The following is a 25939-nucleotide window of genomic DNA, read 5'->3' as shown; positions in this document are numbered from 1 at the left end:
GAAAATATTTGTAATCAAAATACATATAAAATGAGCACTGTACACTTTGTATTCTGCATTGTAATTGAAATCAATATATTTGAAATCAATATATTTGAAAATATAGAAAACATTTAAACTATTTAAATAAATGGTGTTCTATTATTGTTAAACAGTGCAATTCATTGTGCCATTAATTGTGATTAATTTTTTTAATTGCTTAACAGCCCTAATAATCAGATGCTGATTTAAACTATTCCAATTTCTCTAGAATTTTACCAGTATTCTATCTTCCTAGGCAACTTGAACTAAGTAGTCAAGGTTAACTTAAAATTCAAATAGTGGGAACAATCTTTAGCTAACCAGCCAATCAAATCTGCTTCCTCCTTTTGTGAAAGAAACTATCAATTTCTCTGTATGGTTTCTAGGCTAAACTCTGAAACACTCAGGATGTCTCTCAGCTACCTTATTTCATTTTACAAATATTTCCCAACTGAGCTACCCTAATTTTTAGACAATTAAGATTCAGTTTATTAGTGAAATAAAGTAAACATCATACGTTCTATTACAGCACACTCCCATTTATCTGACTGGCCTGAGCAACATCCAAAACTTTGGATAACTGGGCAATGGGCAAACAAAGGTGCAAGAAAATTTAGTGCTAGAAGCCAGAGGGAACAAGGAGGCGAAGGAGGAAGGGGTCAATCTGGGCTGCGCTTATCCCCTACATACTGTGATGATGGTGGTCCCCAAGGTGCTGTATGGACAGAGCCCAAAGGGAGACAGAGGGGAGTGTGGAGGAGAGAAAAAGGGAAGGAAGGACTGAGAGAAGGAGATGGAGAGGAGTCATGGGAGACAGGAGCCTCCTTGGTGTTGCTTGAGTGTTTCCCAGCACTGATAGCCCCAGGAGAGTGAGTTGGCCTGACCCCTCACTATTTGTATTGGTGTTTGTGGATCCCAAGGCTGTCAGTGTCAGGATGTCCTCAAGAAGCAACAAGGAGGCTGCTGTCTCCTGTGGCTATGCCTCCTATCCTCCTTCTTTCATTCCTTTGTTCTCTCCTCCACCATCCTCTGCATCACTTCATTCCCCTCCCTCCTGCCCTGTTCTCTTTCCCTTAACTGCTGTCATGTCTCTCCTTTGTCCTTTCTCTCCCTGACCCCTTCTCCTTTCAGTCTTCACCTTAACCCCTTCATCTGTTTCTCTCTTGACTGTTTGCTTTTTTCTCCTTCCCCACCTATTCTCTCCTCCCCACTTTCTCCATAATTCTTCCCTTTTTTCCTTGTCCTCATCACTAAATCTGGAAATCCTCCCAAATCGCAGCTCCCACAGCCCTGAGGTTAGTTCATCAGAGGGTGATTAACTAACACAGCATTACAGGATGGACCCACTGTGCATTTGGATAATTAGGATTTCTGGATAAAAGGAATTTGGATAACTGAAATTATCCTGCAGATGGTTTTAACCCAGGTAGCTTTAAAATAACCAAGTTTTTATTGGAGTAAACAAAATGCATGGAATTTGGTACTTATCCATTAAAACAGGCATGAAGGCGTGTTCTCCAGCTCTGCATCACAGTGGCCCCAAATAGATTCTTGAGATAGCTAGAAAGTTCATCCAGGTAGTTCATTTTCTCAAGGGGTTATCAGAGCTGTCTTCTTCTTGTCTTTCTGCATCTCACAACCATCTCCCTAGATAGAACTTTAAAGGAAGAGTTAATAGGGTGAGTATAAGGGAAGCGACTTTAGTAGTTACCAGATTTGAGGCACTCTCAGTAGCCAGGTGATGACAATCGCACTTGCTATCTCTCTGATCCAGATATTAGATCTTCAGAGAGTGATGCTTTGACCTAAATTGCCTGTTTAATGCAGTTTCTGAAGGCTTGGTTTCTTGGGAAAGAACCCTGCTTGTGGGGAAAATCTGAACTGTCCTACCACAATTTGGACGTTGGAAATCTTACAACTCTCTCCTGAATATTCATGGTCTTTGTGCAAAACATCTTGTGTCATCCCAGATTGTGTAAGACATGTTAGGCCACAGAGGTTTGTGTAAAATATCTTGGGACATATAATGAACACCTGCTGGTTTAGCTCTGATCAGCAACTTACTTCTGTGGGCCACCTCTATAGGCCTCTCTGCTGTGCAGTCCTTGGCCAACTTGACACAACTCTGTGTCCTTCTCCCAGGCAGTTTTTCTGTCAGCACTTTGAGCTGCCGGCAGAATAGTGCATTTATGTAAAATCCTTTTACATTCTTTGATGATTCTGTATGGTTTTCATAGTTCATCATGCTGCAATAGTCATTTGATTCACTTGTTTAATTTATTACTAATAATGTTGATAACTATTAAATCAGTATTAAGACAGACTGCTCTACATAGTTCTGTACCAGTAGTTGTGTAATCTGTACATTTTATTTGTGAGATCGTCGGATTGCATCATATGTTTAAAAATACTAATAAATAATACCAATAATTGTTAGGAATAATAAAATTAAGGTTCATCGGGCCCTGTGGCTGTTTATGCTTTATAACATATTATCTGAATTCACCTTTCAGATTTTCCCTTCAAATGTATCACCTTCTTTAATATAAACCAAATATTTTGTTACCTTTGTTAAAATTAGTTAGACATTATAGGTGGCACAGGGAGCAAACAGCCAACAGATATTTACACTCATCTAACCATATGCTTCATTGCCTGCAGTTTCAGTTATCACTGGGAACCTCTCTAAAGCCTTTTAATGACAATGGGGGTCTTTCTATTGGCTACAAAGGATTTGGACCAGGCCATAGATGTTTCCAAGGTGCAAATATTCATATAGTTACTTCCTCACAGAATCAAGGACTTGTTAATTTTTACTCATCTAAAGGGAACTGTCTGACTCCCAAATATACTCTGGTGCTGTATTGATAAACACAATGGATATTAACTGCAGGTTAAGTTAGATGGGTAAAAATGAGAAGGTAAGCAATTATTCAGCAATAGTATGCTGTGAGACTTTTGTATTTTATGTCTGATTTGGTAAGCAAGGAGTTTTTAAGTGAGGTGTAACTTGAGGGTACACAAGACAAAGCAGACTCTTAAAAGGGGTACAGTGGTCTGGAAAGGTTGAGGATCACTGCCCTAGCATCTCCCCTTAATTGACACTCAGGTGTTGCACTGATGACCACAGCTGGGTTTGAGAGAGGATGGACAATAAAGGTGTCACAGGTACAGCTGGGCAAAGGGGGGAGGGATAGCTCAGTGGTTTGAGCATTGGCCTGCTAAACCCAGGGTTATGAGCTCAATCCTTGAGGGGATCTGGGGGAAAAATCAGTACTTGGTCCTACTAGTGAAAGCAGGGGGCTGGACTCAATGACCTTTCAGGCTCCCTTCCAGTTCTATGAGATAGGTATATCTCCATATATTCTTATAACAACACCAGAACAATCACCCCCTGCACACACACACAAAAACAAGCAAACCAACAAATGCCTTCTCTTCCCTTTACACTGCCAACAGACCCCACGTTGGCCTTTGTTCAGAACCAACTGGACATTGATGTGAAACGTGACCAAAGTTTAAGGAAGATTCACCTATGCTCCTAATGCTTTACAGCCCTCTAGATATTTAACCCAGGTCATTGCAGATTAATTGCAAAGGAGAAAATAACATTGGGCTGCTGTTCCATTTTGCCTCTTTATAAGGCATCAAGAGACCTGAAGGGTGTTTGGTGAGAAGGAAGTGTAAGCCATTGGTCTGAATGAGCTCTCTCCTGTCATATCTTTATGAACTGGATGAACAGACCTTATTTGCATAGACACACCTACTTTGCCAATGTGATCAATTTTGGCTGGTTTGGGTTAAAATTAGGGCTGTTGATTAATCACACTTAACTCACACAAGTAACTAAAAAAAATTAATCACGATTAAAACAATTAATCACAGTTTTAATCGCACTGTTAAACAATAGAATACCAACTGAAATTTATTAAATATTTTTGGAAGTTTTTCTACATTTTCAAATATTTGATTTCAACAAAGTATATAGTGCTCACTTGATATTATTATTTTTTATTACAAATATTTGCACTGTAAAAATGATAAAGAAAAGAAATAGTATTTTTCAATTCACCTTATACAAGTACTGTAGTGCAATCTCTTTATTGTGAAAGTGCAACTTAAAAATGTTATATAACTGTTTTTTGTTATATAACTGCACTCAAAAACAAAACAATGTAAAACTTTAGAGCCTACAAGTCCACTCAGTCCTACTTCTTGTTCAGCCAATTGCTAAGACAAACAAGTTTGTTTACATTTATGGGAGATAATGCTGCCCACTTCTTATTTACAATGTCACCTGAAAGTGAGAACAGGTGTTCACATGGCACTGTTGTAGCTGGCATTGCTAGGAATTTACATGCCAGGTATGCTAAACATTCGTATGCCCCTTCATGTTTGGCCACCATTCCAGAGAACATGCTTCCATGCCGATCAGAGGCTGATTTCTGGAGCTTTCCCACTCCAGTCAAAACTGAAACTCAACTCTAAACAAAGGAAACTTCCTTCCTTCCTTTTGAACCATCTTATCCCCCCATGGGTTCCTCTGGTCAGGTGTCAGCTAGGCTAGGTGAACTTCTTAACCCTTTACAGGTAAAAGAGGCATTAACCCTTAACTATCTGTTTATGACATGCCCCCCAAATCTCAGACAGTGTTGGACCGCAATGGCTGTGATTTCTTTTTAAAGTTTTAGAATAAACAGATTAATAAAACACATGCACCTTTACATATACTACTAATTATGTAAAAACTACAAGATTTTTCACATTTCAAGGACGATTTTAACCAGTTGATTCTGGAAAACTTTCACGGGAGAGTGCATCAGCCACTTTGTTAGAAGCCCCTGAAATGTGTTGAATTTCAAAATCAAAATTTTGAAGAGCTACACTCCACCGAAGAAGTTTTTTGTTTTTTCCCCTGGCGGTATGAAGCCACTTTAACGCAGCATGGTCGGTTTGTAGCTGGAAACGCCATCTCCAAACATATGGGCGTAGCTTTTCCAGGGCGTACACAATGGCGTAGCATTTTCTTTCGCTGATTGACCAGTGGCTTTCCCTCTCAGACAGTTTCTTGCTGAGAAACACGACAGGATGGAATTTTTGATCCGGTCCTTCCTGCATTAAAACTGCTCCTACACCACGCTCGGATGCATCTGTGGTTACTAGGAACGGTTTGTCAAAGTCTGGGGCCCTTAGCATAAGGTCAGACATGAGTGTTGCCTTAAGCTGGATAAAGGCCTTCTGACAGTCATCAGTCCACTGAACTGCATTTGGCTGTGTCTTTCTGGTCAGGTCTGTCAGTGGGGCAGCGATTTGGCTGTAGTGTGGTACAAATTGCCTGTAATATCCGGCCAAGCCTAAGAAGGATTGGACCTGTTTCTTTGACTTTGGGATAGGCCACTTTTGGATAGCATCCACTTTGGCCTGTAGGGGGTTTATAGTTTCTTGACCCACCTGGTGTCCAAGGTAAGTCACTCTGTTTTGGCCTATTTGACACTTTTTAGCCTTAACAGTTAGTCCTGCCTGCCTGATGCGCTCGAAGACTTTTTCCAGGTGCTTCAGGTGTTCTGCCCATGAATTAGAAAAAAACGCAATATCATCGAGGTAGGCAACTGCAGATTCTCCCAATCCCGCTAGGAGACCATTTACAAGTCTTTGGAAGGTGGCAGGTGCATTTTGCAGCCCAAAAGGGAGCACATTAAATTTATAGACCCCCTGCCTGGGTGACGAAGGCTGACCTTTCCTTGGCGGGTTTATCTAGTGGCACTTGCCATTACCCCTTGGTTAAGTCTAAGGTAGAGATGAATTGTGCATGTCCCAGTTTCTCCAATAGCTCATTTGTGCGTGGCATTGGATAGTTGTCGGGACGAGTTACAGCATTTAGCTTACGGTAGTCCACGCAAAAGCGTATTTTCCCATTTGGTTTGGGAACTAGAACCACTGGCAATGCCCATGCACTCTTAAAGGGGAGGATTATACCCATCTGTAGCATGTCCTGGATTTCCCGTTTTATAGCAGTTTGGGCATGAGGTGACTCCCGGTAGGGTGGGGTTCTAATTGGGTGAGCATTACCTGTGTTAATGGAGTGGTATGCCCATTCGGTCCGTCCTGGGGTGGCTGAGAACATTGGTGCAAAGCTAGTGCACAGCTCCTTGATTTGCTGTTGCTGTAGACATCCAAGGGTCATGGAGAGGTTCACCTCTTCCACGCCACCGTCACTTTCTACTTTGTAGTAGACACCTTCAGGCCACTCTACTTCATCTGTTCCCTGGGCTGTAAACTGGGAAACCTTTAATTCTCTGGAATAAAAGGGCTTAAGAGAATTAACATGGTATACCTTAGGCTTTATGTTGGAGGTGGGGGATGCTATGAGATAGTTAACAGCTCCTAGGTGCTCCTGGACTGTGAATGGTCCTTCCCACGACACTTCCAGTTTATGGGCCTGTTGCGCCTTTAAGACCATGACTTGGTCTCCTACTTTGAAGGACCGTTCTCTGGAAAGTTTATCATACCAGGCCTTTTGCTCTTCCTGAGCATCCTTTAGGTTTTTTTTAGCAAGGGCTAAAGAGTGTCGGAGGGTGCTTTGTAGGTTGCTTACAAAGTCTAGAATGTTAGTTCCTGGAGAAGGCGTAAACCCCTCCCATTGCTGCTTCACCAACTGTAATGGCCCCTTAACCTCGCGGCCATACACAAGTTCAAATGGTGAAAACCCTAAACTGGGATGTGGTACAGCCCTGTAGGCAAAAAGCAACTGCTGCAACACTAGGTCCCAATCATTGGAGTGTTCATTTACGAATTTATGTATCATGGCCCCCAAAGTTCCATTAAACCTCTCCACCAGGCCATTGGTTTGATGGTGGTAAGGGGTGGCAACCAAGTGATTCACCCCATGAGCTTCCCACAGGTTTTTCATGGTCCCTGCCAGGAAATTAGTCCCCGAATCTGTAAGGATGTCGGAGGGCCAGCCTACTCGAGCAAAAATGTCTGCTAATGCCCGGCACACACTTTTAGCCCTGGTGTTGCTTAAGGGTACTGCTTCCAGCCATCGGGTGGCAAAATCCATGAAAGTTACTATGTATTGTTTTCCTCTGGGTGTCTTTTTTGGAAAAGGACCCAGAATATCCACAGCTACTCGCTGAGTCCAGATCCAATCCCCTTGGATCTTAACACAAGGAAAAATCAATCAGGTTCTTAAAATTAAAACTTTTAATTAAAGAAAAGAAAGGTAAAAGAAAACCCTCTGGGAAATAGCATACCAGCTGATCTCACAGACAACAAATTCAAAACACAGCGAATGTTCCCCTGGCAAAAGCTTAGTTACACAAAAATTACCCAATTTAATTATTCCCTAATGCCCAAGACAAGTTACAAAGAAAATAAACATAAACCTATTTAGTCCCTTCACTAATACTCACTACTTGATAAGAGGCTGATTTCTGGAGCTTTCCCACTCTGGTCATAACTGAAACTCAACTCTAAACAAGGAAACTTCCCTCCGTTTTGAACCATCTTATCCCCCCATTGGTTCCTCTAGTCAGGTGTCAGCCAGGCTAGGTAAACTCCTTAACCCTTTACAGGTAAAAAAAGGCATTAACCCTTAACTATCTGTTTATGACAGATGGTTTCAGTGCAGTTACTCCTGATTTACACCAGTCACTTTAATGGAGAGCAGAATCAGGCCTTAGTCCTTAAAGCAGCTTGGCCTGATTCCTTCTGTTCTCCTCTTTGTGGCCTTGTTTTGGGGGCTCTCTCAGAGCTCCCTGATCCCATGTGTCACAACCTGACTGTTTGGTCTGTAACCCCCATGTTACTGCTCCGGGCTTTTGTGGTCACAGCTTACAAATGGAGAAGTTGGATTAAAAAAACCCATAAAAGACTCTTGTTGGAAGGTTGAAACATAGCTCTATTTCATAGACTTCAGAACGATAACAGATAACAAAAAAATGAAGGGAGACAAAGCAGGCTGTTCCCTAAAACAGAGAGGCCCCGCTCACCCCACCTTAGTCTAGGCCGGATCTCTGCTGACTGACTGCTCAGGACACACATTGCACACTTCCCTGCAGAGCCCCCTCGCCTGCAAGCAGGACCGGGATACCCCTTACAAACCTAAACTGATAGCATGTAATTTTAACTCAGTTTACAATAAACCACACATGGCAGCCAGATTTCTACTCCTATTATTATAATCGAGAATGACAGGAAAGCACCATGGGATGTGTGTGTTGGATCCTCTGCGCTGTATGCCAGCCCCGGCTCCATGCAGCCCACCCTGAACCTCTCCATGCTGCCAGTGGCTTCACTGCCAGCACCTCTGCCACACAGCCCTCCCCCTTTGCTTCCACACGGGTATCTGCACAGCTCTGAAGGCATCAGTCTCCATAGAGTGGCTAAATCCTAATTCTGACCCTTTCCCTCCCATAGCATCTGGGGCTTATTCCCTCCAAAGGAGCCTTTGTGTAACCGCACCTGGGAGCTCCACAGCACCCACCTCTCCTGTCTAATGCCAGACGCTCTGCTGCAGGGTCTTTTATAGCCAAGCCCAGGGAAGGATGGGATTTACATGTGTTCAGTGGAAGGCCCCGTCCCTTTCAGTAAACATTCCATGCCCATCCTCCCCACAAATTCCTGGTCTCCCAGATCTCATGCCTGGCTCATCTTTTCCTGATCATAAAAATCACCTGCCTCGCCCTTCAAAGCCCCAGCTCCCGCTAGGGCTCCCAGCCAAGGAGTCAGCTCAGTCTGGTTCCCCCCAAAATCTCCAGCACCCACATCCCCACTCCACCCAAATTCCTAGCTCATTCCTGTCTTGATGTTTCTTTAATCCAGTGACAGTAACTTCCACGATCATCTTCAGCCAGGAAGATTCTTTACCTGCTATTTGCTGTTTTCTTCTTGGTACTTAAGGGTGCCCAAGTAAGATATAAATAAAAACAAGGAATAAATGTCTTTGTCATGGCCTGTCATATTCCTATAGAGGGACCTGTTGAGACCTTGCTGTCTACACAACATTAAGAATATGGGAAATTCACACAGGCACCTCTGGATTCCAAAGAACCGTGTACATTACTACATATAAACATATTAGGCCAGGCTACCCATAAACATTTCGGCACCAGCTGAGTTCTGTTGGATACAGCAAAAGATGATACTGAGGGCCACTAGAGGGTTCCTCTCTGTTTAAATGGAAACTACCCAAGTCCCATACACCCCCATAACGCCCCCAATCCACACACATATAGTCATGGCTCACAGTATCCTCAATGTTATCAGGGAATTTCTGCATATGGGGTTGATGCATAAAAATAGGAAAATTAACTAAATACACATAGAATATAGATCAATAATGTATAAAAGAGATACACAACCTACCCACACAGAGTTTGGTGCCAAGCCACTTCTCAGAGGGAGTTGTTTCTTGAATTCCTCTCTGAACCATGTTGGCTTGTCGAAAGCCAACTGGTCAATGAGACTCTATCTATTCACTTTGTCAGCTTTGTACCAGATTGATGATGTTTAATTAGTGTAGGTATTTATGATGTAATCCTGGCCCCATGGAAATCAACACAAAACTCCATGGGGCGAGCATATCACCCTAGATTGTAATTTCCTCCAGACAAGGATTGGTTAACTGTAACGATGACACAGAAAATATGGAATTTATTACTACTAATAAAGTCACATATATCCAGGCATAGGACATAATCCTTGACATAATATAGGCCTAAGCCCTTAAAACATATCAAACATTAAGTGCTGCATCTGTGGTTCACAAAGGAGTTAGATTGAATAACAACAACAGTCAGTAGTGAACCACAAACTCTTTCTAAATTGTGAAGTAACTTCATCTTTGATTTGGTTCTTCTATATTATATGCTTTATATTTAGACATTTGTAAGAGAGTTAGAGTAAATCAAGGTGTAACGAGGCAATATAATATATAATTTAATTTATATAATTTTAGAGATTATAAAAAATAAATCTATCTTGAGTATTCTGCAACAGAACCCTGCAGTCTGAGGAAGTTTCATAGCCAAGTTGATCTAACTACAGAGTATAGAAATGAGTTTGGACAACTTTGTGTGTATGTTTATCTATCTATCTATCTATCTATCTATCTATCTATCTATAGATATAACATATAAAATCTATATCTATAGATAGATATAAAATATCACACTGATCATTAACAAAGGTATAACAAGGCATTTTTTGATAAAGAAGGTTATACCTTCAGTTGATATGTTGGGAAGCCAGTGAAAAGTTAAAATATGTAAAGTGAATCCCACTGAAATATAAGGCCTTCATAACACTTGGCCTGATCATCTGTCCTATGGCCAGTTCTAAAGAGGTCTCATAAGAAATGTAGCTAGCCTTCTAAGAATCAAAAGAAGTGTAAAGAATAAACCCATATGGTGCAGATGGGACAGCTGTTTTGTCTTACTACTCCAATAATTGTCAATAATAATTGTAATTAGTGGTGAACCAAGGAACTGAATCAGACCATTTATGTTACTGCATGATGAACTCTGTAACAAGTACAGAATCTCCAAGGGACATGTAAAGACTTTACAAAAAGAATCTCTCCTGACTTCAAAATGGATATTTCCGCAGACAGCTCAAAGTGCTGACAGAGGATACATATGGGAAATGATACAGAGTGGTGTCAAGTTGGACCAGGATCACACCACAGGGAGGTCTTAGGAAGGCGTCTGTAGTAGGTTGATGATCAGAGCTCAACTAGCAGGTGTTCAGTTTGTGTCCAAGACATTTTACACAAAGCACTGTGAGCTAACAGCCTTACACAAGGTGTTTTGTTCAAAGATCATGGAATTTTACAGAGAGAATATTGCAGCAGTCCATAAGAGATGCCTCATTTTGTCATTGGATGGTGAAAAGGGACAACTCATATTCTGGTAGGATGTTTCCAAACTTTTATGCCACTTTCAATGGATAAGTATCAAAATACATGTATTTTCTTTACCAAATTAAAAGATGATTATTTTAAAGCTAAGTACTTCTCTGAAAGTACATACATGAGTTAAAATGATCTAAATTACTAAAATATACTTGTATTTCACTAACAAATTTAACCTGAATTGTTTAGAAGTCATGTCCTGGTTGTGGTCACACTCAACTGAACTGAACTTGCTAAGCAGGGGGCTCAGATGCCAGCCCCTCATGAAAAGTAAAAGGGAGTGGGGTGGACAGGTGTTTTGCCTGGAAGTATGGATTCTGCCTAGAGTCCTAGGCATGGTTTAACCTACCCCTCTCCACTGTTCTAAAATAGAGTTACTTAAGGGTCTATTAGGAGTGTTTTGTTTTGTTAAGTATCAGAGGGGTAACCGTGTTAGTATGGATCTGTAAAAAGCGACAAAGAGTCCTGTGGCACCTTATAGACTAACAGACGTCTTGGAGCATAAGCTTTCGTGGCTGCATCTGACGAAATGGGTATTCACCCATGAAAGCTTATGCTCCAATACGTCTGTTAGTCTATAAGGTGCCACAGGACTCTTTGTTGCTTGTTTTGTTAAGTGATCTCTAGAACTGAAATCATCTGCTGTGGGACAATGACTCTACCCAGCCTGCTTCAGCACTGAGGTTCCCCCACTAAAGAGCTAAAAATCACTGAGAGTTGTGTGGAACTTCAAGAGACTGACCCACAGAGGTCCCAGCAGAAATGCTAGTGGCTGCAGAATGTAACAGCTGGTAGAGTGGCCTGTGGGGTGACTGATGCCAGAGCAAGTGTCTGGATGGGAGAGTGAGCAAGGGCCCCCCTCCGCCCCACCACAGCGAAAGGTGAATTCACACAGAGGCACCTCTGAACTCTGGGTCTTCACTGGCTAAGGACAACAACTGGGAGTGGGGTGTGGTGGAGAGAGAAGGGAGGGGCAGTTTAAAGAAACTTTGGTTGTTGGATTCAAGAACCTGAGGCAAAAGACACTGCCCAACACACTTTGGGGTTTTGCTCATGGTTTTAGGTTTACGAATGCTGCTTGTAGTGTTTTCCCAAATTAATGCTGGGTGACTTCCCTTTTCTTATTAAAAAGTCTCTTTTCTACACTCAGACTTTGTGCTTGCCAGAGTGGAAGAATTGCCTCTAAGGCCTTGTCTACACCCAGCCGCTAGTTCGGCGGCTGGGAATCAAAGTTCCGGGTTCGATTTATCGCGTTTGGTCTGGACGCGATAAATCGATCCCGGAAGCGCTCGCCGTCGACTGCGGTACTCCAGCTCGGCGAGAGGAGTACCGCGGAGTCGACGGGGAGCCTGCCTGCTGCGTGTGGACCGCGTCTGAACCGCGGTAAGTTCGAACTAAGGTATGTCGAATTCAGCTACGTTATTCACGTAGCTGAAGTTGCGTACCTTAGTTCGAAGTTGGGGGTTAGTGTAGACCAGGCCTTAGAGGCACCCAGCGGGTGACATGTAATTTTCCCAAGTGAAAGAATTTTGCTTTTCTAAATTTCATGAACACGAGTTTCTAACCACCTTGGTGTCTTTTGGGTTTTTTTTGTACTTTCTTAATAGCTTTCAATTCTACTTGGCTAACAAAAAATCATAATTGTGCAATAATTCTCCACCCTGAACTTAGACTAAGAAATAGAGGTCCAAAGAACAGTGAGAAACCTAATATAAGTAACTGGGAAATTAAAATTACTTACAAAACATCTGTTTAGAAATATATATTTTGCTTCATGCTGTTGCATTTCCTGAAATGCTCCTAGGACATCTATGGTACTTCATAGATAATAATCATTATTACTATTATTAAGAGATTGCAGAACACATATTATGAATGTGATTTGGATTAAAACAATATTTCTAGCGATCAGCAAATCCCAAATCCCAGTGTTCTATAAATACAGGGACTCTCTATCTCCTCTCTGTCTTGGTGTCCCTGTTCTCCAGCAATCCTGAGTTCCTGTCCAGCCTTCAGCCATGAAGATCCTTCAGCTGCTCTATGCTCTTGTCTTCCTGGTACTCTAATATGCTCCAGCTAAGATATAAATGAAAGCAATGGATAATATAGAGCAGGGGTTCTCAAACTCTGGTTTGCGACCCCAAAGTGGGTCACGGCCCCATTTTAATGGGGTCACCAGGGCTGGCATTAGACTTGCTGGGGCCCAGGGCTGAAGCCTGAGTCCCACCACTTGGGGCTGAAGGTGAAGCCCAAGCCCCACCGCCTGTAGCCGAAGCCTAAGGGCTTCAGCCCTGGGCGGCAGGGCTCAGGTTACATGCCTCCTGCCCGGGGCTGAAGCCCTTGGGCTTCATCTTTGGCCCCCTCATCTGGGGCAGTGGGGCTCGGGCTTCGGACCCTCCAACCCAGGGCAGCAAGCTCAGGCTTTGGTCCCCACTCCTGGGGTCATGTAGTAATTTTTGTTGTCAGAAAGGGATCATGGTGCAATGAAGTTTGAGAACCATGGATATAGAGGGATATCTGTGAGCTTATACTAAGGTTGCCTAAAGCTTTCCATTGGAAACATATTTCTGACTCATTTTCTGAGCCCTAGCACCTCCCTGATTTGTTGCTATACGTGGCATTGGGCAAAGGAATAGTTCTGAGGTCAGGGAGGTGCCTTTCTTGCCCCTATGAAAATCAATTCAGATTTGACCTAATTGGGAGCAGTCAAAAATCTCTATTTCCCAATAGAGTTTTCCTCATTGCATATTGCTGTGGCTTGCTGTTTAAACCACCCAAGGTCCGATCTGCACTGGACATGCTCTTCCTGTCACAGGACACACAGAACTGAATATCTGGATGGGACACAGAAAAAATGAAGTCTGGCCAATCCCTTTCACAATACCCTTTGTTCCAGGGGCAGGAACAATCAACTGGGAAGGAGAAGACCATGAAATTAAACTATAACTTCTGCTACTCACTAGTGTTAACAATTCTGTGCCCTTCAGAACACTGACTAATAAAGTCAGGCCTCATGTCCCACTGAGAGATTACACAGCTAGGAATGGAACCCGGTCTGTAAAATGGTAGCGCTTCATCTCAGTGACTTAGCTGCCTATTGTCTCTCAGAAAGAATTTGCCACATCTATGTGCTTGGTGTCACTCCTGGAAATGCCACTATCTGAAGGTGGGACAGTCTGTACTGCAATGACACCAGGAACATGAGCTCACACATGTGAATGTGACCCACATCCCAGTGTAAAATGATTGAATTTGTTATTGGTATAACTAGCCACATGTTGGTGGCTGATAGAGGATTACACCTTTCACATGCTTCAGGATCTTTACATGTCACTTTCCCAGCAACTGAAGGAAGCATCTTATTTTCAACAGCTTGCTGAGGACAGATAGAACCACAATATTTGCAGTAACGCCAGCCTCAAGAGATCAAAAATCATATGTTTTACTCACTTATGAGATCAAAAAATTGTGAGTGAGACCCCACAAAATCACAATCTTCCCCAGATTGGGAATGGGCGACAGGGGATGGATCACTTGATGATTATCTTTTGTGTTCATTCCCTCTGGGACACCTGGCATTGGTCACTGTTGGAAGACACGATACTGGGCTAGATACTGGACCTTTAGTCTGACCCAATATGGCCGTTCTTATGTTCTTATTTATTGGGAAAGGTGACGTTGGTCCCTGCTACAGGAGCTCTCACCCCCATAGCGGACTGTCCAGCAGTGAATTCTATCCCCCCACAAGCCTTCTGGGAGCCAGCACTCTGGTCACTTAGAATGTGCAGAGTGTAGTTAGAGTAGGAGGGAGTTAGGCGGTCTGAATTTGGAAGTTTAGTGGGGATCATTTGCACCCGCATGGAGTCTGATGAGCTAACGAGGTAATTAGCTCACCTGCTGGCTACCTCACAGAAGAAAGCAAGCAGTATAAAATGCTGACCAAGGAGCAGGCAAGGTCCTTTCTATATGCTACTGCATTGTGCTGTACCAGGAGCATAAGGAAAGAAATTATAACAAAGACACTTGAAGGTGCCCTCAGGGGGTATATGTGCTGTTCAAACCCCAGGAGGACTTACAAGCCAGGGTTTTTACAAGGGGAATACATGTACAGCTTGATTCTGATTTTAATTACAGTGGAGTTACTCCTGATTTACAGCAGTCAGTGTAACAGGGAAGTGAATCAGGCATGAGACTTGAACACAATTTGGTCTGATTTCCTTTTTCTCTTCAATGTGGAAGATGAGGTTTTGGAGAGGGGAGAAGGGGTCTAGGTGCCATGGAGCACCTCAGTTGTAGAGTCAGTCTGTGACTGAACCCAGCCCGCTGACACAACAAAGTGAAAGTTTCAGAGTAGCAGCTGTGTTAGTCTGTATCTGCAAAAAGAACAGGAGTACTTGTGGCACCTTAGAGACTAACAAATTTATTAGAGCATAAGCTTTCGTGGGCTACAAACCACTTCTTCGGATGCATCCGAAGAAGTAGTTTGTAGCCCACGAAAGCTTATGCTCTAATAAATTTGTTAGTCTCTAAGGTGCCACAAGTACTCCTGTTCTTTTTGCAAAGTGAAAGTATTTGTAACAATTATAAGAAATACAGATTTACCCAAGAGCTCACTGAAACCTACAGAGATGTCTGGACCCTGGGCTACAAACACCCAGGTGTGGAAATAACATATGATAGGGATGTTTTTAGGTATTATTTTTAATTAAAAAAAATGGCTTTGTAATGGAGATGAATGATAAAAACAGCCCTTGCCTTCCACCAACACACAAACAAACTTCAGCAAGATTTTCTCAAACCAACTTGCTTTTATTAAAAGGAAAGTAACAAATCTTGGAGATATACAAGGGCTCTTTACAGCCCAGATAAAGAGCACTTCAGGTTCCGTTGAAGCAGGATCTGATGATTTTAGAAGCAAGCGGCTGTCTCCCAGATTCCAAGAGATCCTGCCTAGACAATTAGCCTCCAAATCTATACATCAACAAAGAAAGGAGACTCAGATTTCTTGTTGATTTCCATTAAAACAGGGCTAATACAATATTTGATTTCAAACCAAAAGACACAGGAGGAATTGCCCATTCACTGAATGGTGAATGAAGAGGTTCCTGGTTAACTCCGTCACAGGGAATCCATTGTCCCTACTGCAACAGAGTTTTAAGGGGAATAGTCATATGTATCTAAATGGGTGAACTGGCTGCCTATAAAATCTGTACTGCAGAAAAGCACAACTCACACCCCAGTATAGTTGTACCACACACAGCTTGTGCACAGCTGAAGCTAAACGGACAGGTAATTACTTATGCGATAAATCACTTACTCTTAAAGAATGAAGGGAAATTCCAATTCTCTCTGAAGCCTGACTCCGTTCTGGTAGCAGTTGCTTCTGAGAAGCTGCTGGCGTGGCCACTGTGGCCGAGTTCCCTAGCTCTCACTCTGCAATCCCAAGGGGCTCCCAGCTTCACATCTCCTGCCCTCAACCTGCATCTTTAGTAGGTGGGAAAAATCTCTCACCCTCCAAAGTGCTTCTCTGGGACCTGGCCTGCTGCAAAATTAATTTGACCATGCTGGGTGTCCTGTATAGTTGACAGATACTGTGCGAAACAGGCAGAGCAGGAATAGAAAAGCCTAGAGATATGGAATGTGGCCAAGCTAACTTTCCATAGGAACCTTTATGCTTAAACCATGAATAAACCTTCTGAATAATGTTCACATTGACGTCACCAAGATTTTTATAATTACTGCCCACGGGCTTTAAAAAGGGTGGAAATCATGGGCTAATGTCTGTACATAGCTGCTGTAAGGACTGAAGGATTCATGAGCCCTTAAATGGCTTTAAATCCTTAGTGGTGTTTTAATTATATGGAAGAGTGAGTGCTTCTGATAATATGCAGGTGTCATCACTGTTCATTGTGTGTTATGTGTCCGGTCTGTGCCTGCTCTACAGAGAATGAGAGTCTCTTACAGCCCCAGCTAGAGAGCCTGGCCCTATAGCTCAAGCTGTAGAGACTCTTGTGCTTTACTCCAGCAGTTTCTGCTTTAATCCCCAATCTGTTGGGCAAGATAGCACCTAGCACACTTCTGTGTTCTACAGCACCTCCAGTCTGTAAGATCTCACACCCATTAACAATGATACTCTTAACCCAGCTCCTCATGTGCATAAGTATTTCCAACGTCTGGACCCATATATACTTTAAGGAAGCCCGGTGAAATGCTGCACAGTGCTGATCTAACTGCAGTTTTAATGAATTTGTTAGTTTCTACTAGAATATTTTTCACACTGGGTTGGTCTGGAAGGACCCTTGTGTGAGACCTAGGACACACATTACAATGTTCTCCCAGTTTTGAGTTAACTAGTGTGACAATACTTTACTGTAGTTACTTTTGACCCTCCCAGCACACAAACACAAATTTACACCCTCAGGTGTCAGTAATCTCAAACTCTTACGTTTTTCTTTGTCATAAAGCTGCTGCTTTACAATGTTAAAGCCTTATGAACATTGAGTCTCTGTAGACAGCAGCCATTTTGTTCCCAGAATTTCATAGATTTTAAGACCAGAAGGGATCATCTGATTATCTAGTCTGACCTAGTGCCATAGAATTTCCCCCAGTTACCCTTGTATTGAGCTCAATAACGTGTATAACTGGATTATCTTCCAGAAAGGCATCCAGCCTTGATTTGAAGATACCAAGAGATGGAGAACATGTTATTTCCTTTGGTAGTTTGTTCCAATCATTAATCACCCTCACTGTTAAAAATCTGTGTCTTATTTCTGACTTAAAGTTCTCTGACTTCAGCTTTCAGCCATTGGTTCTTATTCTGCCTTCTCTGCTAAATTAAAGAGTCCCTGAGAACCTGGTATTTTCCCCCTCTGAATATACTTTTACACTTCCATCAAGTCACTGCAGAAACTCACATACAATGATGATTCCCCATTTATAACTATTTTAGGTTTTAAATTTTATTATATGTGTGCTTTCCTGAGGTTGTATGGTGCTAGGTTTCTAATCAGAACCTTGTGCAGTGCTAAGTCAAGTATTTGGATTAATAATTGTTACACCTACAGAGTAACACTTCTCAACTAAACTTGTAATGTCATCTAAAAATAGATTAGGTTTGTTTATCAATGTCCTAAAAGCCCTGCTGAGTGGCATAGACTATATTCTTAACCTTTAATTCTTTATTGTTGGAGTCATTTTTTCCATGATTTTTCCCATCATTTCCCCCCTGATTTTGCTGGGAATTGATGCCAGGCTAATTGTTAGCTGGGTCATCCCACCTGTCCTTGTTACCTATTGGCAGAACATTAACACTCTTCTGGAATCTCCCCAACATTCCAAAATTTGTTACCAATGATCAATAGAACAGAGCTCCCCCTCAGCCAATTCTTTGAGTATTCCATAATGGAAATTATCCAGCTCTGCCGATTTAAAAATGTCGATCCCTAGTAGATGTTATTTAACATCCTCCTTATTTCCTAATGGATAGATAGTAGCAACTCGTGTAATATGCTCATGCAATATTAGTACATCATCCTGCTTCTTTCCAAATACAGACCAGAAATAGTTAGTGAACACTTCTGCTTCATTATTAACTATTACCCATCTATGAAAGGGCCCCCTTTTCTTGCGGATTTTGTTTTTTAAAAGCCTTCTTATCCTTAGCCCTACTAGCCATAGATTCATCCCTGATGTCCTTAGCTTCCCCTTTCACATGGCTAAACTTCATCACTTCTAATTTAGATTGATTGTTATCTATTTCCCCTTTTTCCCATTTCCCCCTTCTCCTGCAGACTGATACAAAGTAGACCCAGGCTCTGCACTCACTCCTCCTTTTTTTGTTTTGTTTTTCCTACTTAACTTCCCTATTCTAAAATATAAAAGCAATGTAGACAATGGGGTGTTCGGGTGCCAACCCCTGCCCAGACATGAAACTTCAGCAGCATATGGAGACTGGACAAGAACCATAAAGGGACTTGGAGGTGGGAGACTTTCCCAACACATGAGCAGCTCACACTCTCTGCTGTCCCTGTTGCAAGCACTGGAGCTGGGGTGGTGCTGGAGACGATGCTGGAGGCTGTCAGGTCTCTGGGGGCAATCCCTGTAGCACTGAGCACTGCAAAGAATCTGGGCTGCTCCAAGCTCAGGAGAAGCCCACAGGCAGCCTGGGTAAGGCTGTTTTATGTAAGAGCAGCCAGAGAAGTGGTTCTCATACATGTTTGGGGCCACTCCAGCTCCCACATGGCCTAGAATGTGGGCAGCACAGATGCGGCTTGAAGCCTCCTTTGCCTCTGGGCTGGACCATGTGTGCTGAGCCTTCAAGAGTATTAAACTTACATGTAAGAAGGAGAGGAACAAATATTTCTGTTCACACTGCAATGTCTCCCTTGTGAAATGCTGAACTTACCTTAGACAGCAAACGTTCCCTCTAGAGCAACTTCCACTCCGAAACATTCTACGAGGACATTTACCAATGTAACAGATACCTCCACGCAGTCTACAATTCTTGCTGAGATCATAAGCCTGGGAGAATTCTGCAGAAAGAAAAAGAATCATCATCAGTCTGCAGAGCAGGGTTAATAAGGACTGTGATTCCAGGATGACAGGCATTTCCTATTCGCTTACACTTGGCCCATTCAGCCCAATTATCTTCCAGTACAAACATTTATCACAGCTTTAGTAGTACTACTTAAATGGTTGTAGTTCTGTGAAAATTCAGTGGCTGATTCTAAGAAGGGAACAAAGCAAGTTAAGTAAACTGGGTTGCTGGATTTCAGAGGTACACTTCTCAACTCTGCATCCTGAGTATGCACATCCTTTCCTGCCCATGCCTTTAAGGAGTGGAAAGCAAGTAGCTGCCCACATCTCCACCTTCCTTTAGTGGGTGCTGCTGTGGTTTTGATTCCCCCTGGCTCTGACCGTGATGTGCCAGGCAGTAGGCTAAGTAGGGTTGAACTGGCTCTGCACCAGTTTGAATGACTACAACATTTGAAAGAGATGGGGTTGAAAAAAATCCCTTCCGGTTTGAAAGTCTGACTGTCTGTTAGACTCTGTGCAGATATTTTTTTCTGAAGACTCACTCAGGAATAGTTTCTTGATGACCAATTGCCACTCTTTGGTTATACCTTTAGGACCTGTTGTTTTGAAAATGCAGCCCAAATGTGCACAGCCAAAGCTTGTAGCATATGTAAGTTAGAAGATTTTTAATTGGAGGTTGTTGGGCAACCGAAATGGGTATATTGCCATGGCTGAAAACATTGTCCCACCCAGATGATATCCTTGTTAGGAACAAAGCTAGGCACATACTTGTCCTGAGAGAAAGTGGGCCTAAGATACTGAGATGAGGGGCTGTCATTTTACAGATGTGGGTTCTGCTCCCAGCTCTGTAACCGGTCAGTGGGACATGAAGCCTGACTTTATAATACAGGCTGTGAAAGGCACAGAATTACTAACACTAGCCAGCAGCAGAAGTTACATTGTAAGTTACAGTCTTCCAGCTCCCATCCCTATGCACGACTTCTCCTTAAATAGCATTTGGCATGTGTTCATTTTGTCTGTATCCCATCCGGTTGATCAGTTCTGTGATTGCCTGTTTCAGGAAGGGTACATGCAGTGCTGGTAGATTGTGGGGTGGTTTAAGCAGCAAACCTCAGAAAGATCTGAGGAAAACACTATGGGAATATTTTTTTCAACTAGTCATAATTAAGTCAAATCTCAATGATTTTTACTGGAGGCAGCAAAGACACATCCCTGACCTCAGAATAATTCCTCTCAAATTTCCACTATCTTCTGCAAAATGAAGAGGTGCTAGAGCTCATAAAAAAAGTCAGAAACGTGTTTCTAATAGGCTAGGTCTACACTGGGGGGGGGTGGAAATCGATTTAAGATACGCAAATTCAGCTATGCGAATAGTGTAGTTGAATTCGACGTATCCTATTCGACTTACCCCGCTGTGAGGACGGCGGCAAATCGACCGCCGCGGCTCCCCCGTCGACAGTGCTTACTCCTCCTGACGAGGTGGGAGTACGTGTGTCGATTCGGGGATCGATTTATCCGTCTACATGAGACGCGATAAATCGATCCCCGAGAGATCGATTTCTACCCGCCGATCAGGGTGGGTAGTGTAGACTAGCCCATAGAAAGGGTTAGACAACCTTAGTGCAGGCTCCCAGCTACCCCTCTGTATCATCCTTCATTTTCATTTATGTCTTACCTGGTGCACACTGGAGCACCAGAAGGAAGACAGCAAAGAGCAGATAAAGGATCTTCATGGCTGAAGGTTGGCCAGGAACTCAGTGTCACTAGAGAGAAGAGACACAAAGATAGAGAGGAGACAGAGTCCCTATATTTATAGGTCATGGGGAAATACTGAGCTTTTTCTCTCCTCCATCCTTCTCTGTCTCTCTTCATTCCCCTCCCTCCTGCCCTGTTCTCTTTCCCTTAACTTCTGTCCTGTCTCTCCCTTTGTCCTTTCTCTTCCTGACCCCTTCTCCTTTCAGTCTTAACTTTAACCCCTTCATCTTATTCTTTCTTGCCTGTTTGCTTTTCTCTCCCTCCCCACCTATTCTCTCCTCCCCATCTTCTCCCTAATTCTTCCCTTTTTTCCTTGTCCTCATCTCTAACTCTGGAAATCCTCCCAAATCGCAGCTCCCACAGCCCTAAGGTTAGTTCATCAGAGGGTGATAAACTAACACAGCATTACAGGGGGACCCACTGTGCATTTGGATAACTAGGATTTCTGGATAAAGGGAATTCAGATAACTGAAATCATCCTGATGGTGGTTTTAACTCACGTAGCTTTAAAATAACCAAGTTTTTATTGGAGTAAACAAAATGCATGGAATTTGGTACTTATCCATTAAAACTGGCATGAAGGCATGTTCTCCAGCTCTGCACCACTGTCGCCCCGGGTGGTTTCTCGGCATAGCGAGAAAGTTCATTCAGGTAGTTTACATACTCAAAGGGTTATCAGAGCTGTCTTCTTCTTCTCTTTCTGCGTCTCACAATCATCTCCCTAGATAGAACTTTAAAGGAAGAATTAGTAGGGTGAGTATAAGGGATGCAACATTAGTGGTTACCAGATTGGAGGTGCTCTCAGTAGCCAGGTGATGACAGTCCCAGTTGCTTTCTCTCTCACGCAGAAATATGAGCTTCTGGGAGTGATGTTTTGACCCAGACTGCCCATTTTATATAGTTTCTGAAGGCTTGGTTTCTTCTTGGCAAAGCTGCTGTGGCCCAATCGGAAAGAACCCTGCTTGTGGGGAAAATCTGAACTGTCCTATCACAATTTGGAAGTTGGAATTCTTGCAACTCTTTCTCTCAGGAATATTCATGGTCTTTGTGCAAAACATCTTGTGCCATCCCAGATTGTGTAAGACACGTTAGGCCACACTGGTTTGTGTAAAATATCTTGGGACATATAACGAACAGCTGCTGATTTAACTCTGATCAGCAACTTACTTCTGCAGGCCGATTCCCATAGGCCTCCCTGCAGTGTGGTTCTTGACCAATTTAACACGACTCTGTGCCCATCTCCAACTGGCAATTTCTCGGTCAGCACTTTGAGCTGCCAGCAGAAATGTCCATTTATGTAAAGTCCTTTCACATTCTTTGATGATTCTGTATGTTTTTCATAGTTCATCATGCTGCATTAGTCATTTGATGCATTTGCTTAATTTATTACTAATATTGTTGTTAACCATTAAATCAATATTAAGACAGACTGCTCTACATGGTTCTGTACCAGTAGTTGTGTAATCTGTACATTTTATTTGTGAGATAGTCGGATTGCATCATATGTTTAAACATACTAATAAATACTACGAATAATTGTTAATAATAATAATAATAATAATAATAATGTTACAGTTAATTAGACCTTATGGCTGTTTATGCATTATAACATATCCTCTGAATTCACCTTTCAGATTTTCACTTCAAATGTATCACCTTCTTTAATAGAAACCAAATATTTTGTTACCTTTGTTAAAATTAGTTAGATTATAGGTGGCATAGGGAGCAACTTCTAAGACTGAGGATGCTCGACACTTTCTTTTATATGTCCCTGTTTTCTGTTACTTAGAACTTTGTCATAGTTGAAGTATTTAAAGTTTCCTGTGCCAGGCTGAAGCAAGAGCATGTGCAGTGCAGAGAGAATGCCTGGAGTGGTATTTTTTTAAAGGAATAACCCTGTATCAAGCTCTGTTGAGGTAAACAACTGGGAAAATGGGCTTTTTGACGATTTAGCCATATCTGAATGGATTTCTATGGAGGCAGCAAAGGCATCTCCATTCCTACCAAATATCACATTTCTGCTGCAACCCATGGAGGATTTAGACCTCTTCAGAAAAAAAAGATTTGGAAAAAGTTTAATAATAGAAAAAATTAGGCAACTGAAATATAGGGTCACAAATATCCCTCTATACTATTCCTTGGATTTCACTTGTTTCTTACCTGAAGCTATCTGGTGCATCATAAACAGCACAAAGAAGGTAAAGAATCTTTATGGAAGAAGGTCATTCAGGTTCTCAGCATCACTAGAGACAAGAGACACAAATATAGAAAGGAGACAGACAGTTCCTGTATTTAGGGTGCTGGGGATTTTGAGTTGCTGAAATCTTGTTTTGATCCAAGAGATATTTAAAGTACATCTCCTGCAATTAAATATAATGAATATTATCCATACAGCACCAGAGTATATTAGAGAAATTAAAATTTCAAGTCCTTTCTTCCATGAGGAAGCAACTATATGAATATTTGCACCTGGGAAACATCTATGGCCTGGTCCAAATCCTTTGTAGCCAGTGGAAAGACCCCCATTATCATTAAAAGGCTTTGGAGAGGTCCCCAGTGCTGACTGAAACTGCAGCCCACAGCTTTCCTTGGACTGGGACTGTCACAATTTTGCAACAGAGCCCTGCAGTTTGAGGAGTGTTCATTGCCAGGGTGATCTGACTGCAGAGAATATTGGAAGCATTTTGGATAATGTGTATTTTAAATAGATAACTTATATACATGTATGTCAAATTAAGGAATGTATAAAGGCATTCTTTTATGATAAAGAAGGTGATACACTTTGATACGTTGTGAAACCAATGAAAAGTGAAAATCTGTAAAGTGAATTGCACTAAAATATTATAAGGCCTATACGAACATTGGGCCTGATCCTTTGTTGGAAGGATAGGTCCAAACATATCTCATAACATACGTAGCCATCCTTCTAACTATCGAATGAGATGTAGAGAATAACCAGGTATGGGCAGAGAAGATACAGCTGTTTTGTCTTAGTACTTCAATATTCTTAAAGAATTAAAAAAATTAGTCCAAAAGGTAGCCGAGAGAAACCCTGAGTGTTTCAAAGTTTAGTCTAGAAATTGTATAGATTTTGTAGTCAAGACAAATGGACAGTTTCTTGCACAGAAAGAGACAGAAGCTTTCAATTGGCATATAAGCTAAACATCTTCACCTCTACATGATTATATAGTTAAATTTGCCTAAAAACATATAATACTGATAAAATTTCAGGGAAACTGGAATAGGTTAAATCATTATTTGCACGCTATGTTTGGGAATTAATGTATGAGAATGAATTGAGTTGTTACTCTTAGTGCTTAAGTAACTTGTCTGATTATCTAAATTATCTTTAGAAATGTTGGTTGAGCTACCACATGCACTTCCATAGCACGTTGGCTAACACACTTTATTAATAATGAATAAAATCTTCATTTAAGAATCCACATTAGTACAAAAATGACCTGCATGGTATTAAGATAAAGTTCCCTATGTAACAAGACTGTGATAAAATCTTGAATAAATTGATTTGATTTATTATTTCTTGGTAAATAATAAATCACCTTTGTTTTCCTTTCTGTAATTTCTTAATTGCTTACAATTTTAGTTTGGCTAATAAAAATCATAACTGGATACTAATGCTCCAGTCTGTACTTTGGCTAAGTAATTGAGATCCTAATAACAGCAAGAAACCTAATATAAGTAACTAGTGAATTAAAATTATTTAGAAAGCATCATTTTATAAAATATTTCTCACTTCACACCATTGCACTCCATGAAATCCTCCTAGGACATATATAGAGCAGCATATATAAATAATAATAAATAATAATAATATTAATGATACATTATTGCTACTATTATTAACAATCAGAGTTAGCAGAATACATATTAGAAATGTCATTTGGCTTAAAACAATATTTCTAGAACTCAACATATCACAATTCTCAGAGTCCTATAAAAATACATGGACTCGGTCTCCTTTCTGTCTCGGTGTCTGTTTACTCCAGGGACACTGAGTTCCAGGACCACTTTCATTCATGAAGATTCTTTACCTGCTCTTTGCTGTTGTCTTCTTGATATGTGTAGTGGGGTGGTTACCCCACTCCTGCCCTGAAGGGTTTAAAACAGCCCTGGGGGAAGGTTGTGGCTGGGAGCTACTAAGCTGGGCTGACTGGGAAGTGGCTGCACCTGGGCCACGCCCCAATCAGACCACAGCTGGCCTGTATAAAAAGGCTGTGAGCCAGAAGCCCAAACAGTCTCTCTTTGCATTCAGAGAGAGAAGGAGCTGGCTGTAGGGAGCTAAAGACAGGGTACCTGAGTGGAGCAGGGTTGGGGAAAGGCTGGGGAGCTCCAGCCTGGAAAGCCCCAGGCTGTGGCCTAGTATAAAGCCAACAGGTACTGGGGGTTGCAGAGGGCAGCCCAGGGGTAGGCCAAGGTAGCAGGTGCAAACCCAACCTTGCCAGTGATGAGTAGGCTGATACTGCAGTCTGCCTCAGGGTGTGGGGCTAGATGATGGTGGGCAGTAGCCTTCTACTGAGGCGAGGTGGGAATAGTGGGTGGGGGTTCTTGGGGAGGGGAGACCCTAAGACTGAGGGGTTACTGCCAGGGGGCAGTACCCTAGGTAAAAGGGCACTGGGGTCCAGGGCGGGACTAGAGGACAGGCGGACCAGTGGCCTGCAGAGGGCGCTCTGACAGCTGGAACGAGCAGGGGTGAGT

Source organism: Emys orbicularis, chromosome 3, assembly GCF_028017835.1.
Source record: "Emys orbicularis isolate rEmyOrb1 chromosome 3, rEmyOrb1.hap1, whole genome shotgun sequence".
NCBI lineage: Eukaryota > Metazoa > Chordata > Testudines > Emydidae > Emys > Emys orbicularis.
This window is presented reverse-complemented; position numbering follows the sequence as displayed.